Raw genomic sequence first — 17,058 nt, 5'->3', positions numbered from 1 at the left:
ACACTTATAAACTTTAGCTGCCCCATGAACTTTTTGTGAACTGTTTAAAAGTGGAGGTCTGTTGAACAAACAGCGGCGCCACTGCCAGCCATAATTTCATTGCAACGAGCTAAAGACTTTTAACTCTCTTCCGGTTCCGGGCCAAAGATGGACCTGAGTGGAAAGGGCCAAGGAGCCGGGGGCCCTGCCTGGCGTGAGGCCCTTCTCCAAAGTGACAGCCCAAATCCTGGGCAGGAACACCCTCATCCTGGGCAAAGGCCATACTGCGTACACCCCACCATCACTGAAGAACGGGCCCACCCCCCATCTCTCTGGGATGTAGAACTAAACTAACTAAGGGGATCGTGGGCGCAAGGGACACAGAGATAGGGTCAGAGACACCGCCACGCTCACCCCATTCCTCTTCTAGAAGCGGCTATTGAAATAGTTGGGGGTCTTTCTTACTTTCTTCTTCTTCTTTTTTTTTTAACCTCCAAGGAAAAGTTCTTCAAAAGTGACTTCCTTGACCCTTGGCTGTGGGTCATGCTGCAGGGGGCAAATGACGTGATTTAGATGACAGACACAGCAGGCGCTTTGCTGCTGTATATAAGAGGCTCATCTGCCCTTATTTCTCAACGACCCCCCCTTTTCTTCCACAGGTGGGTGATGCTTCTGGAAGTGCCAAGATGTGTGAAGCCAGTCATGAAAAGCACTTTACAAGCACCAACCTGTTTCCAGTGGGAGCTGCTAAGCTACACCCTGGCTCTGGGTTTTAACCCTTTTTTCCAGCAGTGGAGAGAAGGGGGCAAGGATGTGGGACAGGGATGAAGAGGGAAGGTGGCCAAGAGAAGGGGTCAGCCGGGGAGACGGAAGAGCGTCTGGTTTCTGAAGAACAGACCAGGAATTGTGGTGGCTGCCCGCTGAACACCCAGTTCTGGGAGAGACCCGGCTTGCAAAACGCAGACTTGCCGCGTGGTCTCCGGCTTTCGGTCTGGCCCTAGGGGCAAGCACAGGAGAGCTTGAGTCTCCCTCGACAGACTTGGGCAGTCATCTGGTCCGGGAGCCAAGAGTTATGATTAGCATCCGAGCTTGGCCTGGACGCTGGGGAGAAGAGCCTGATTGGCAGAAAGAGGTCAGAGGGACCAAGATTAGGAGCTGTCCCCCCAACCTCGGCATCCCTGAGCGAGGGCACTTTGGCCCTCTGTGAAAAGACACGAGGGGGCACACGGGTCCCCAGCTGCACCCACCACCGTTCTGCCGATTCCTGCCATGAAGACACCATTATGGAATGAGGAGAAGGAGAGAACGTTTGTTTTGTTTTTTTTCTTTAAAGGCGACTTCCCTTGGCAGGCAACAAACAGGCTGCAAAGGAAGGAGCAGTGGCCGTGAGAGGCTGGCGTGAGCGCAGGGAGGAAGGCAGCACCAGGCCACTCCTGCCACCTCTCCTTTCTCTCCACCCCAGCTCCTCCTGGCACCGGGCCACTTTCCACTGCCTCCGCCCTTGAGGCGCTGATGGATTGGTTCAAGTCTGCACAGCACGCTTGTCAAGTGACAGCGACGGAATGGGAAGCAGTGCCACCAAACCATCCCAACTCCACTCCAATACGAACGGTGCCCCTTCCTAGGGCCTCACTCTCTAGGCACCCCATGCCGCATCAGGCATTTATCCAGTTAGTGACCAAGAAGACCTGGACGGGTTTTGGGGAGCTTCCGGCTCAGAAGGCCGGGCAGACGGCAGGGCTCCCAGCCAGCATGCCATGTGCCACGGTCCTCCGTAGGCTGGGGACCTCTTCGGGGAAGGGGTGTCTCTCGCTGCACCGGCATGGCTGGTTCTCTGTGGAGGACACGCGCGCGCGCGCGCAGTCACCACAGCCTCCCAGCTCCCACTCTCATCCACGGCGTGTCTCTGGGCAGGTGGCCGGACCTCTTCAACTCTGGCCCCCTCATCTGTAAATATTTGGCACCGTGTTTTCCAGAGGATTAAACTGCACTATGGACTCGAGTTCTGCCTGGCAATAGCTGGTGCAGGCCACATCTGACCCATTAAACAGCATCTGACTCCACTAAACATTCTACGTAACAAACCAACCCCAGAATGGCTACATAGTTTCCTTGCGGCAGAGGGAAGGCTGAGGCAGGGACACAGAGGGGGCCAGGGAGGGGTGACCTTCTGCAGAGTGTGTGGCTTTCATGGAAGCCCAAAGCTCATGGCGCGGGAGCCCTTCCTGGGACTGCTCCAAGCGCAGACTGAGTCACACACAGACACTTCTCTACTGGTGTCAAGGAAGGGAGGGAAGAAGAAGTTCCTATTTTAGCACTGGGGGCCGCGAGGAGGTGGGAGATGAGAAAAAGCGGTCCAGGGTGTGCAGCGTTGGGGCAAGTCCTCCTGGGATGTTTTCCCCAGTATGTGTAGCAGTGGGGAGAAGGGAACCCCAAGGATGCCCCCAGGTCGGGGCGAGGGTCGCAGGCGTCCTGGGGTGTGGCTGAAGGAGGTCGCCCGACGGGTCCTGCAGCCGGGCATGGGTGCTGGGGGGGAGTGAGGAGTGGAAGGAGTGATCCAGCCTGCCCAGGCGCTGTCTCTTGGCACACTCCAAGTCATGGCTGTCGCCGCCTCCAGAGGCGTCCCCACTCACGACCCAAGTTTTGCATTAGTAACAGAGCTGCGGAGCAGGAGTGCGGGTGTGACGGGGTGGGGGACGGGAAACTCACGCGGCTGGCCCTGACCTTTTGAGCAACCAGAACCTTCCCTGCCTCCTCCCAGGGCGCCAGGATAGCGCCGCGAGCCACTCGGGTCAGTCGGGAGTGAACTTGGCCCGCAGCGGCAGCGGCGCCCCCTCCCCCGCCTCAGCCCCGAGCACGGATCGGTCGGCAGCAAAGGGATTTTCTCTCCCACCACACACACCCGCGCTGCCGCAGGCTCCGCGCCCCTCCTACGCCAGGTCCCCGCGCGGGGCCGCCCCCCCACACGCACCCCCCGCCCGACCTTCCAGGACCCCCGGCTCTCTCGGCCAGCCCCCGACCCCAGCTCACCCCGCCCGCGCGCTCCTCTGGGCTCCCCCTTCCCAGGCGCCTGCCGCTGAATCTCTGACAAAAAGCAACTTTGGGTGGGCGCACGGAGAACCCGGGATGTGCGGCGGCGCGCCCCAGGGGAGTGGGCACTGACTGGAGACCGCTCCGGCCCATCGTCCTGCGCTCCCTTCGGCCAGTCTGGAGTGTTCTCTCCGTGGAAGCCTCCCCCACCTTCCCCGATTCAAAGATGCAAGCCAGGTGTAGCCAACTGTAAAAGGGGGCTCGGGGGCTTGGGGAGGGGGGCACCAGCAAGGATCGACCGGGAGAGCCGCTGCCAAACCGGGGCTGCCCGCCACACACCCCCTTTCCCAAAAACAGAGCCGTGGCCCCCCGTCAGCTCTTGGACCAACCTCAGACACTTCCCCTTCCCCCCGCCAACCCCCCCTCCCGACGCCAGGCCTCGGCTTTTTGTTCCTTTCACTTTCTTTCACGGTTGTGCCACACACAACCACGCGTGTATGCAAGAGGGGGCCCCATTTGGAAGCTGGTGTCCCTCAACAGGAGGCAGCAGCCCAGGACAGGAAACCTCGGTTGAAAGCAATCAATCAACCTGACTCCTCTCCTCCCCGCCCACCCACCCTCCACACCCCCTCGGGTCTGGTCCCTACAGGCTGGGTTCCCACTTGGAGTCTACACAACCTGGAGGCAGATCCAGAATAAACGATCCATAGACCACGACTCTAGACGGGGTGTCACTGCACTGCAGCCTCCATCAGGGCTTTGTAGAAATAGTGAACTCACTGCAAACTCCTCCCCCCACAAGGAACAAGCTAGACCAGAAAGCTATTAACGACAGCTATCATTAGTACACACAGGAAGCACAAAGGAACTTTTTACGAATAAAAGATGCATAGGGGCTTCCCTGGTGGCGCAGTGGTTGGGAGTCCGCCTGCCGATGCAGCGGACGCGGGTTCGTGCCCCGGTCCGGGAAGATCCCACATGCCGCGGAGCAGCTGGGCCTGTGAGCCATGGCCGCTGAGCCTGCGCGTCCGGTGCCTGTGCTTCACAACGGGGGAGGCCACAATGGTGAGAGGCCCGCATACTGCAAAAAAAAAAAAAAAAAAAAAAAAGATGCATAAAACACAGGGTCCTGTGACCTGCACCCGGCTTCCCTGCTGATTGTGTGCAGCCTGGGAGTCCTGGGAAGGCTGGGGATGAGGGTCAGAGGAGGACAGGGGCTCCCACTTTCTTTACGAGGAACAATAGGAACCCCACGTCTGTTCATCTTGGAACCCGGAACACCCCAAACAAAGCTGTGGGAAAACTGCGGTAGACGTGGGGGCCCGTGAATTTTTCTAGCTGTTCAGAGCTTAATTACTCCTCCTTGACCCGTGGGACCAGACACGACACCACCAAGGTTAAAATGCCCCAAACAGCGCCCAGCAGATGTGAGCGAGCTGGCAGACGCGCCAATGAGACCTGCCTCGGAGCACGATAACAAGTGACTCATACGTTGCATATCGTTGAAAGAAAATTATTTTTCTCTAATTTGCATTTGCTTCGGGGGAAAGAAAAGCCAACCAGAGTCCCTCTTCACAAGCACGAGTCTAATCCTGGAAATGCAGCCCGGCTGCTTTAAGAGAGCTGGAAGGAGGGAAAGACTGCCAGCGCTTTGGCGTTGCAGGCTTGTTTATCTTTCCGCCTTTCCTCCAAGGCGAAACTCGTTTTGCAAGCAACATTCCTACAGAAAATGGCACACGTCCTAAAAAGAGACCAATTTATAGAACTGGCACCGAAGTTCATGTATCATTCCAGAAGCATCTCCCAGCTCCCCACTAGGGAACCCAACTAGATGTAGAAGTCCACATTATAACTCAGAGAGTAGATGTGGGGGCAGGGGGGAGCGGAGGTGGACCCGTAATTTGCAGATATCCTGCAAGCTGTACACTCAGGGGCCGAAATCACACAGAAGGGCAGGATATAGAATTAAGTCAGCTCTAAATGATCCTCCAAAGCCCGGGGGCCAGGGTTGCGGAAGCCTTCAACCTTGAGGTTGTGGGGAGTGGTGCTTACCCCCAGCTTGCCCCAGGACAGCCCAGGGGCAGGCCCATCTTCTGGACCATCCTGAGGACCATCCTGAGCCTGCCAGCTTGGACCGGCCCAGCGGGGTATTGCTGCCACCCACCAACTGTTCTCCCTCCCACCCTGGCGCCTCCCCGCAGTGCCTGGCAGAGGACCAGGAACTCAGAGAAGGCCGGGCTGTGGGCATCTCGTTGATTAAGTCACAGAGTGGGTGGCGCTGTGGGCAGACCTCAAGACAGCACCGCTGGTCCTGCAGCTGAAAGGCAAGTGCGCTCTTAAAAACCGGGAAGGCAAAGGGAGGCGGGTGATCAAAAGCCGACTTGCACCCCTCCCCACCCCCATTCACCCCCCTTCGGGTCCTGAACCTACACACTTGTGTTTCCAATCCAGGAAACGGGGCCGAGGGCATAGAACACAGCGGCCGCCTGTCTCTTGAACTTGTCTGAATAACAGGGCCATTTCAGAGGAAGAACAACGGCCTTCAGAGCCTCTGCAATTTCCAGAAAGCCTTCAGTTAATACATTCTTTCCAACAGGCTTGCTTTAGGGTGGAAAGTTACTTTCCCAAATCTTAACAACCCGGTCACAAGCCACTGAGGCCCCAGGTCAACAGATCCCGGCCAAACCCCTCCAGACAGTTGACACTCATGACCCCGCAGGCCTTCTCCTGCCACCTCTGCCTAACAAGTTCCCTAATCCACAACACACCAACCAGCGCGCACGTCCACCACGATCCCAGGAGCCAGAAAGATGCGTGTCGCGGGGTGCGGGTGCCGCCGCCGGAGGGCTCTCTCGCAGCGCATCCGAGGGCTCCCGGGCCAGCAAGGGGCGGCCACCTCTGCAGCTCTCCGTGGGCCTGCACAGTGCTCGCATTGTGTGAGCGCCGAGGAGGCACAGCGCTGCTCCTGCACCAACAGCTGTCACATTATTTGCACTCGCTGTAAACAGCCTTCACATTCCCCCCTTACCACACAGTTAAAGCCAGACTAACAATCCAGTTAGAGATCAAACCAACAGCAGCATTGTGTCTGCCTTCGCACCAAGCCCAGCAGCTGGCAGGTTTCTCCAGAACAAGAGACCCCCCCTCCCCCCACCCTTCCAGGCTCCAGCCAAGGCTAGCCTAGACAGCAATGCGTGTGTCGCTGCTGATTGTTAAAGCAAGAGAACACAGCCATTTCGCGCAGAGTTCTGTGGGGTTCATCAGCTCTCTCCCAGAGTTTCTTCCTCTCAGGCCCCCTCCCCCATTTCCTCAGCTGGGAATAAAGGTTGTTCAGACTCCCAGGGTCGGTTTCTCTGCTCAGCAAAGCGTGGGTCGGCCTGCCCCGGCCAAGCCTGGGGTCCTGCAGCCCTCTCTACCGTGGTCCCAGAGGCTAGGCAGCTCGGCACTTTCTGCAGCCCAAAGCCTCGTGTTTCGGAAAACCGTCCAACTCCCTGAATCCTTCCTGGTCGCCCCACTGATCAAAATGTCTCCTTTTATGATTTTTGGTTAAGTCGAACATTTCCATCATCGTCATTATTAGCGCAAATTACACGCCTAATCGGTCCTTAAATAGATTTTAATTAAATAATCATACAAGGCTCATTTTATGACTTAAGAAAGGCATTCGTTTTCCTTATAAACTTTCCACCAGGATATAGAATAATGATAGCAGACAAATACTTATTCTTTGAAAAGCACCAATAACTGATGGGCAGAGTATTGGGAAAGCAGACCCTGCTTCACACCTTCTGGAATCCAAGTGGAGACTAGACAGACCACATCTGCACAACTTTCCTCCGGAGAAGGGAGAGGGGATTTCTTCCTCCAAAGCATTACTTTTGTCTTCTCTTTGGGGCCAGGAGAAAGGAACCCCAAATGTTCCTTTTCCTTGCCCACCTGAAGAGATGTCTCCAGCTTAGAAGTCTCTTCTAGAGACCACTCCTCGCCACCCCCATCTGTTTTCCACCCCTCAGTCTGCTGAGAGCTGTGGTGGAAAGCAGGCAGGCTGTGCTTGTTAAATGCTCTGTAAAATGCTGTTAATAAAATAATAAATACAAAGGATGGAGGCTGCTGGTTCCATGGGTGTTTTGACTGGAAATGCCTTGGCACTTGTCATGTGTTTACGGGAGGGCAGACAACTCTAGGAATTACATAGTTTGGACATCTCTGTACTTCATTTATTCTTTCCTAATTGACGTAGGCCTAGAGCTATGTCAAGTTTGCATTTGTACAGAACTGTTAAATGCCTAAGAGTTTCTCCAATTAAACCAAGTTTTAAATCAGACCCAAGGCTGGAACGTACTCTCGGCCTCGCCCCACTCCACCCCTCTGCCTCTGTGGCTGGAGAAAACAAACAGACCCTCAACAAGATCCCCTGTCCTTGCTCTCCCCACCTTCACCACCCCCACCCGCGGGGGGGCACCTAGGGCAAAGGTTAAGGTGTCTTTCAGATTACAGGCAAGGCCCTGGCTACACACACTGGAAAGCACTGCAGTTGGGCGCATCCTGGGCATACTCGAACCTCTAAAATAGTGAGCTAAGATCGGGGGAAAACTGCTGGCCTGGTAAAACCCACTGTTCACAAAACAATGTCAGCAAAGACTGGAAGGCATTCTTTAGAGAGGTACCAGGGACTCATGCCTACTGAAGCTCTTTCAGCACAAAGGCTTTTAGGGGAAGAAGGGAAAAGGGGGGTGGGGGGGAGGAGAGAAAGGGAGGGCTCCTGTTTCAGAGCAGGCATCCCCAGAGAGTCAAGAACCAAGTGTAGCTTCAATCAAACGCTGACTTCCCCTCTGGGAGTCTAGTAGGAAACCTGATCACAGTAGCTTACTACCGGCCTGGATCCATACAGGTCTGGTTTTCTTCTCATGCTAGTAAAGTTTTTAAAATACATATCCATAGAAAAGAAGCAATCCCTGACAGACTTTTATTGAAAACCACACTGAGACCTCATAACATCCGGACTTAATCCCTATCAGACAAACCACAGCACCTCTGGCCTCTGCAGCGGGCCAGACCCTTTCACCTCTTCCCACCAGGTCTCTCCCCTCCAGCCGCTGCTGTTCCCTCCCCCCGAAAGAATGACGGGAGGACTTGCCAAAGAGCACCTAGATACCGGTTCTGGAATCAATTCCTAACCATATAAATGATCCCACTTAGGGGGAGAAAAAAAAATCCCAGCCTTTTCATATGGATTCCTTTAAAGCCCAGAATGCAAAGAACTGTAACAAAGGGAAAGAAGGAGGAACCCACGGAGGCAGACCTGGAGGAATAGCCTCAGGAATACCCTTGGAGGGGAGCTTAACCTGCAGGTTGGTCCCCAGACACTGGCCTACGCAGGTCTTGCGGGGGGAGGGCGGCGGGCATCTCAGGGGCAGCAGGGAACGGAGAAGCAACCTATAGGAATCTGACCAGTCATTCAAAGCAATTACTAATCCTCCGGGCCTACTATGTGCCAAGTATTCTTTGATCCTAAAGGTGGAAAATTATACCCAGTCTGACAAATAAGAAACTTACTGAGGCTCAGAGGCCATAAATAACCTGTCCCCAAGGTCACACAGCTAGTAAAAATGGGCCACGGTCAAACTCAGTCCTGGAGTTGCGGAGAGGAGCCAATTATCGGTCAAATTGTGCCATCCCGAATCCCCAAGAAGTTCGGAAGGCTTCCTTAGCCCTTGTACTCCAATACAGAGTAAAAGGATAGCACTTAACACCTATGAAATTCGGTCCACAAGGAGCCCGCATCCTAGTTTCTCCTACACCCAGAAATCTCTTGGTCCATGTGAAGTCTTTCGAAATTTCTGCCAACATCCTACCCATCTCCCTACACTGGAACACCCTGCTGTGAGGCCAGGGATTCCCAACAAGGCTCCACTTTCCCCTCCTCCAGGAGCCCAGAACAGGCAGTGGGAGGTGGGTGCTACTCTTAGGTCTCTGGAAAAAGTGCTGACACCTGGAACTACAAGAAGGCTTGCCACACTAGTTTTGCCACATAAAGCAATCAATCAAATTATCTAGACAGAGCAAAAGCCCTTTGGAAAGACTGCCTACATCTACCTTTCCTAGGACTTTAATGAAAAACCCAGGGACCAAAGTGGGCTGGGGAGGCAACTGAGGGGGAAGCGGCTTGCAAGATGCTGGACCCTCCTGGACTCCTGGGGGTCCCCACAAAAAGCCAAGTCCCGAGACAAGCCGGAGGTTGGGGTTCTCTCTCCTCTCCCCAACTTCTCATCCCAGCAGCGCAGGGTCAGCGCTCAACATCCCCTCCCCACCCCATCTTCAATTTCCTGGTCTGCCCCGGGCTTTCAGAAGCTCCGGGAACCATCCACACCCGATGCCACAGACGCCACAGGCTCCACGACCCAGGGCCGTCTCCAGCTCAGCTCGGTGGGAAGGGGAACGGGCAGGAGCGCCGGACACTCAGCCGCCCCTGCGGCTTCCCGGCCCCGGGCGGGTGGCTCCTCCAGTGGCCGAGGCTCCGGATGCGTGAAATGGCTCCAGGAGCGCCTGGGGCAAGCCAGGGCCTCCGCAGCGGGAGGGACCGAGGCGATGGCGGAGCCGGGTCCTCACCCCTCTAGTCAGCCAAACACGCCCCGGCGGCCCGGCAGCCCCTGGCTTGCAGCCAGTGGCTTTCTCTCTTTTTTAAACTTTCCGGCCTTGGCGATCACCGCCGATTGGGACAGGATTTCCAGCCCCCGCCTTCCCTCCTCCACACCCTCCGTGCAGGCCCTTCCAACCTCCAGGGAGGTGATCCCCCCACCCCCGGCACCGTGAGTCCCTGGCCCCGGCAGACCCTCCCCCGCCCCCGCCACTTGGGCCACCTGGAACGAGCCGCTTCCCAAAGCGATCGGCGTCCGGCCGAGTCTGGGGCTGCTGCTGCTGCGTCCGGGGAGGAACTCCCGCAGCCTCCAAACGTCTAGGTCTGCCCGCAGCGGCATGCAGAACCGCCCCCTACTCGCGGGGGGGGGGGAGGGGGGCGGGGAAAGTTTAAGGCCTGTCTTTAAAAAAAAATGTAACTCTTCAGATGCAAGAATTTGGGTGCCCTTGGCACGGTTATAAGCGCTCGGGTAGAACAACAGAAATGGGGGGTGCCGGAAATGGTGCAGGAAGACCCCTATAACCCTATAAACCTCTCCTCCCCCCTCGCAGTTACTATTAGCATTAAAAGATCCCAGTGCCTTCAATGCAATAGTGCCTGTTTATAACTTTTCCCTGCTGGGTCCCCATACCCTAAACAAGCCCGCTCCTCACGTTTTGAAATCACCAGGGCAAAGATCGCTCCCAAATCTGTGACCTCCCGGAGCTCTTGGGCCTCTCACCTGCTCTGCCCCTGGCACCCTGACTTCACTCACCCTCTTCCCCCCAGTAGTTCCTCTGGTTTGCACCTAGACAATAAATTTAGTTTCATTTAGCTTCCGGTCTTTAACTTTAGCAGGTCTCCTTTTTGCATGCAAATCAATATGGCAATTACCATCTAAAAGCTCGCCCGGCCCCGGGTCAATGTCAATTGATCATTGTCCGCCTTCCACAAAATAACACCGGGAGTCTGTGATGCATAACGAGATTATACTGGAAACTGTCTTTTAGATCAAATTCTATTTAATGCTGTCAGGATCTTCTCCTAGCGGACTTCCCCGCTAGTCTAATCACGGGGCGCCGGAGCCCATGGGTGCTGAGGGGCGATGGCTGGCCGGGGAGACATGGTTCTAAGAAATAACAAAGTGCGGGGACGCCCCCACCCAATTCCAACACCCTCGAATAGGGGCCGGCGGAAATGAGCCTGCGCTGGGAAAGGGGGCCTGCTACAGAAACGTTGCGGGGGTGGGGGGAAGCTCATTGGTTAATTCCCATCCAACAGAAAGTCAGCTATCCCTTCCGGAGGAACACATGGCGGGCAACCAGCGAAAGCCGACGGGCCGGGCTGGAGGTTGGGGAGACGTCCCCGGCCAAGTGCTCGGGGCACAGGCGGCTTGGCTGCCACGGGGGTGGCCTGAGAAGACCTTCCACTCCTGCCCCGGCTGCTTCTCAAGCCAGCGCCACCATCCAGGCCCCGGCAGCGCAGCCAGCCTTGCAAACAGACGGAATCCTGCCAGCCGTTCACTCGGGCGAGGCAGCCCGGTCGGGATAGGCCTCCCCTCCCCTGCCTGGGCGAGGCCCCTCCAGGCCCAAACCGTGTGAGCCGAGGGCTGGAGGCCTCCAGCCAGGAGAAGGTCCTCCCGCCCCTGCGCGGCCCCCAGGGTACGGGTGTGACCCTGGAGCTTAACAGAGGGCCTTCAGAGCTCCTTTCGGCCTCGGGCTGGCGGGGGAGCGGTGGGGCTGGCGGGGGAGCGGTGGGGCCAGCGGGGAGAGGGGCGGTACGGCGGCCCAAGTGGACCCGTGAGGCCCCACGCCCCGCCGGGCTGGGTCTGCTGGGCCCGCCGCCCTCGAGGAAACCACCGAGGTGGCATTGCCGGGGCCGCTGGGCACTCCCGAGGACCGTCCTGGGGTTCGGGCGGCTCGGAGGCCGGCGAGCCTCCTGCCCAGCCCCGGCTGTCGTGCCCAACCCAGCGCGGGCTCCACCCGAGTGCTGTCTTCCCAATAAAAGCTGGAATTCCCGGCTGGGCTCAGACAAAGAAGGACCGCGGCAAACCGACGCCACGCGCAAACCAAACCCAAGCCGAGTTTACGCGCGCGTCTGGGGTCACAGAGGCGCCTGCTAATCCTCTCTACGCTGGCCGTCCCCGCACGGTCTCCTCAAGGGGGAAAAAAAAAAGGGAAAGTAAGCATACCTCCCCTTGATTCCGCCCAGAGGCCGAGCTTCGTACTTCTTTCGGTTCAGTCTCTCTCAGTTCACTAGGCCCTGCGCCACCTTAGCAAACAGGGCTTAGAGGAGCGCAACATCCCTTGCTTCCGACCCAGAATGCAAAGCTACTCCTTTTTCCTCCACCATCCATCCTCTCAGGGTCCAGAACTCAAAAATCTTTCAGAAATCCTCCTACCTGCTCAAGACATACTCTCTTCCCCACTCCAGATGGGAAGAAACTATAACCAGAAGCAATCTTAGTAACCAAGGGCCATCCACCCTTAGCTAGGCACCGTCGCCCTCAGTTTCCCTCTAGCCGAAGACACAGTATTTCCCAGTGAATGAGTGTGCGAATGTGGTTGTGTGGCCCACACTTCCGTGCCCTGCTCTGTCTCACCGGGCAGGAAAATCTTCATCAGGCACTGAGGAGTTTTTGTCGTTCAGCCTGTGTATCTAAGCATGGATGTATGCATGTGAATGCTTTTTGTGTTTCCAGGTGACCCTCTTCACACCTTTAAATAGGCTTTTGTCTCTCGAACGAACTTACAGAAATTCTGCTCCAGTTGCCAGCTCAACAAAGTCTGGGATTTTCTCCTAGGATCTCGCTCTAGGTCTCAGTATTTGCATACCCATGTTTACATTCCTCGCGGCCAGTTCTTTCTCTCTTCTCTATCTCTTGTTCCATGTGGGCACCAGAGCCCAAGTGTCTTGATTTGTCTCAGCACATGTCATTCAGGCGCACATCTTAATCTGTGCATTCCTGTCTAACACGTACACCTCCCCACGACTTACATTCTTGCTTTGCCTATAATGGGGCTCGTTCCCAGACCAATATGGGGTTGCAGTTTAATGTAACTAGAGGATCCCCTAAGACTACAAACCCTAAAAGGAAGAGGAGGGGGAAGGAGAGAGGAATGTGACTAATGATTCATTTCTCTATAGGGTAACCCACCTACCTCAGGGGTCTACCTCAGGGAAAGAACGAGACCAATGCCTGCAGAGTTGTATTAAATTTTTAGACCCATTCAATGTTGACCCCATGGATGTGGATACAAATGATCGATCTTGTACACATCGCTGTCCAACTCCTGTTTGGAGGCTGCCTCCCTGCACATATCTTATTTGAACTCTCCACAAGTTCATGGTTAAAAGTGTTTTTATTTACATAGACAACTCAAGGACCCCTTTGCTCTCTCCGACGCATACCTGTACGCAGTGGACAGGCATTTCAGGCTTGGGTCTTTGGTAGGCAACACTCTCAGTCAGAGGCCCCACTGACTAAAGCTCTGAGCAGACCTTCACATACTGGGCCGCTGGGAACGGTAAGGTCTAACCTCTGCATCTCCCCAACTCACTTCCTTAAGTGAGGGTGCCCACTGTGTGTGTTCACACCTTCCCCATTGAGAAGTATCGGGTCAAATTAGATCACCTAGCAGCTGCGTTTGGTTCCTCGAAGAATCGAGCCCAATGTACCAGGATGTGAGATTGCATACACAGAAGAGAAAGGAAAACCCTAAGCCCAGACTCCCGCCTCCTCTCCCCAGGGGGCTACTTTGCCTCCAGGAATTTCTACTACACTCCCCACCCCCACTCTCCCTATCGTCTTTAAAGGGTTAAGAGAAACCCTCGCAGCCTTGCCTCCACCCTGGTCGCTGGGCCCAAAGGCTCGCTCGCTCACGGGAGTCTGCCGCCGCCTCCGCGGCCCGCCCCCAGACAGACAGAACGCTGGAGCGTGACCGCGCCTGCAGGGTCGGGGTGGGACTCTACGGGCTCGGGCTGCCCCGAGCGCACAGCGGGTCCGCCCCGGCCCCGGCCCACAGCGCTCCCGCCAGCCCGGCTGCCGGGGCACAGTCACAGCTCTGCGCGCTGGGCAGTCCGATTTTTATCTTGTCTAATCCCAAACTGGGCGGGGAGCACAGGCGTCGTGCTTAGAGAACAAGAGATAGGCAAGGGAGGCGGGGAGGAGCAGCCAGGCAGCGACGCGAGCGGGAGCGAGTTAAAGACACAGTCGAGGCGACCGAGAGCAGGAAGAAAGAGCGGGCTGCGCGGGCCTCGAGGCGCCGCACGCAACGCGCCGCCCGGCCAAGTTACACTCACCTCCCGGTCGCCCCTCGCCGCCCATCCCTCCCCACTTCCCAGAGGCGCTCTCCGCAGCCCGGGCCGCGGGGTCCCGGCCTGTGTGGGAGGCACAGGCCCGGCCGGCCCTGCAAAGGGCTGGAGAGAATCGCTAATAAGCTGTGCGGCCCATTGATCCGGAGAACACTTCCTAATTAACTCTCAGTCACCTACTGGTGACAGTGCCTCAAAGCACAGCGCTGGGGCCGTCCGAGCCCCAACCCCGACCTGCCCGCGGAGCGCCTGGCGCCCGAGCCCCGCGCCCCCCCCCACTACCCCAGGCAATCCCGGTGAGTGACGGCGTAAACCCGCACACTAAAGGCCAGCCTCGGATTAAACCTGGACGGCATATTAATCACCGCCATCTCCCCGCTTCCTCCTCGCGGTGAAATCATGCCCATAATAAACACGGGAACCGACACTGCAAAGCCCAGACCAGATAACGGGTCGGGGGTGGAGTGGGAAGGGTCGAGAAGCAAATGTGTTTTCCAAGTGTCCACGTACAGGAGTCTCAGAGGCCGACAATTAAAATGCCTTCCACACAAGCAATTCTGTTGGCCAAACCGAATCCAACACCTCCTAAGGATTAATTTCGGCCCGCGGTGTCCGTTTCCAGTGCCACAGCAAGTGTCACATGGCTACAAATACCCAAGTCTGTCTGCGTTCACCACCCACCACCTTCTGGGGTGGGCCATTTCCTCCTCGTTTTTATTCCTAAGTCATTTTACGGATTTTTCTCCAGAGACTACCCCTAGAAGCAAATACCACTACCCCTCCTCTGGCCTTCTCTCAAAAAAAGAAAAAAACAAACAAACAAAAAAGCAGCTAAAACCCTGAGCTGTCTACTCTAGACACAAGAGGCTGTACGAATACCTATTTGAAGCGCGCTGGTTTCTTTTTTTAAGGTTTGTTTTTAAATACACATAACCCTCCCCCCTCCTTCGCTCTTCCATCCCCGCAACCCCCCAACCCTTTAGACGCCGGCGGCGCGCGCCCTCGCGCGCGGGCACTCACAGCCTCTAGCTGGAGATCGCGGACTTCTGGAAAAGATTCATTAACTGCAAATTAAGCCTCGCCCCGGCTTCGGCCTACACGAGGCCAGGCTCAGCCGTCTCAGGGACCCGGGGACGTGCCCACTCGAGAGTGCAGGCGGCGCGAAGCCCGCCGGGACCACGCGTGCCTCGAGCCGCCCTACTCCGCACACGGCGCCCCGGGGCTTGCTTGGTAAACAGCAGGAGCACGTCGCCGCCTGCTCCGAGCGCGGGCCCCAAGGCGCAGCGGCGCCTCGCCCTCCCCGCCTCGGCCGAGGATCGCGCCCGGGTGCGCAAGTTCCTCTTCGCCCTCAGCCTCTGCGCCGCACGCCCTCCGAGTGGGACCAACTTCCTCCGGCCGCAGACTCGCACACGCCCTACAGGGCTTTCCACCAGACTCCACGCTACCCAGAGGAGGACCCAGGTCTCGCCCCCCCGCCCGCCGCCGCCCCGCCCCCGCACGATCTACCCCCACCCCTGGGGTCTCACAACTTAAAACCAACCCCACGACGTCGCGGGGAAGGTGGGGGTGGACCAGGGTGGCAGATTACAATTTTAAAAGAACATTTACAAAACAAAGCGTCTGACCTGACTGGCTGGCTGGCGGGCGGGCAGAGTCGGAACCCCTCACTCTGCTCCATTTCCTAGTATTTTTTTTTTTAATCCACGTGATTCACGCTTTGGAGCAAGCCAAAGAAAGCCAAAACAACAAAAAACCGGGACTCCCCTCACGAGTCGCGCGGCAGCGGCGGCCAGGTCGAGCTCGGCTCGGGGCGCCCGCCACACACACCCTCGCGCACGCACACGCCGTCGTTCCACGAGCAAGAACGAGCTGCCCCCGGAGAGGCGAGACGAGGCAGCGGCGGCTGGGGGTTTTTACAGTTCTTTCCCGAGTCGAAAAAGAAAGCAGACGGGAACCCGCCGCCCTCCCTTTCCTGCTAGCGAGCTAACGACGAGCCGAGCTTCCCAACTTCCAGCCCAGCTCACCCCCCCGCCCCCCACGCCCGACTCGCGGCACTCAGCGACGACCGCGCTCCCGCGCACACAGGCACACACTGCCTGCAAACTTCCACTCCGCGAACTCCCTGCTCTCCTCCCAGCCCCCAGGGGGGCGGCAGTCCGCCCCCGCCGCGCCCCTCCCTCCCCGAAGCCCACGCCGGGCCGCTTAGGTTGGCTGCATTTTTAATAACTTACAGCTAGGAAATAAAAACGAAAGCGAGCAAAGCAGCCAAAGTGAAGCGCGAGGCACAAGCTTCGAGGGGTACGCGAGAGTCAGAAGAGCCACCCGCCGCTAGTCTGGGCCCCGAGGGAGGGGGCCGACTGCAGCCCGCCGCACGCACGGCCGCCAGCCCGCGCGGCCTCCGCGGGGAAAGGTGTTCCGGGCACTGACCTGAAATCCCCAGCCGGGGAGTAAGCAGGGAGCCTGCGATCCGGCGCTTTGAAGTTTTCCCCGGAGCAGAGTCGAGGCGGCGAGGAGGAGCGACAGGAGGTGGGGTGGGTGGGGAGAGGTGTGCGGGGTTGGAGGAAAGTGGGGTGGCGACGTTCGCGATGGGAGAAGGGGCCGGGCCGGGGAAGCGCGGCGAACAGCAAAGTTTGCCGTCCCCCGCTGCCCGCAACCCGCTCGCCTCTCTCGCTGTCTGCTGCGGTCGGCCCCGCCGAGGGGTGGGCTCTGGGCCGGGTGGGGGCGGGGGCGGGGCCGGGCGGGGCGGGCTCAAAGCTTCCGGGCAGGTGGCGACAGCCGCGCGCTCGGGCAGGAGCCCCAGCGCCATGTTGACGATTAGCCGCGAGCGCCAGCTCGGGCTGGGTGTGTGAACGTGTGTGTGTGAGTGTGTTGGCCAAGTCTTCCCTGCGCGGCGACAGCGCGGCTTGGGCTCCCCGCCCGGCAGCTTGCGGGCTCCCCCTCCGCCGCCGCTGCCGCCTCGCTCCCGCTCTCGGTCGCGGCCTGGGCTCCGGCGCGTCTTCCCCGCTGCCGCCGAGCTCGGTTCGCGTTCAGCAAGGAGCGTAGCTCCGCCTCACCTCGCCGCTGGGAGCCCAGGCTCCGTCTGACGCCGCGCGCCGCGATCCCAACGCGTGCCCCCTCCC

General features: G+C 57.8%; 1 protein-coding gene across 12 annotated transcripts in view; it reads right to left on the bottom strand.

Moving 5' to 3' along the window:
- The window catches only part of LOC308609776 (BCL-6 corepressor-like), a 24,581-nt gene extending 7,523 nt beyond the window's left edge, over positions 1-17,058 (bottom strand). For 5 of the 12 annotated variants that reach the window (XM_081259071.1, XM_081259077.1, XM_081259080.1 and 2 more), the window contains exon 1: positions 394-3,083. The gene's annotated coding sequence lies outside the window, so the exon portion shown is untranslated. Of the gene's footprint in view, positions 1-393; positions 3,092-9,869; positions 10,001-16,366 lie in introns of those variants that run through there. The other 7 variants (XM_081259082.1, XM_081259073.1, XM_081259081.1 and 4 more) reach the window with 4 other exon arrangements.

Source organism: Mesoplodon bidens, assembly GCF_964165515.1.
Source record: "Mesoplodon bidens genome assembly, contig: HAP1_SCAFFOLD_146, whole genome shotgun sequence".
NCBI lineage: Eukaryota > Metazoa > Chordata > Mammalia > Artiodactyla > Ziphiidae > Mesoplodon > Mesoplodon bidens.
The sequence above is the reverse complement of the archived record's forward strand: the minus strand, read 5'-3'. Positions and strand labels throughout refer to the sequence as shown.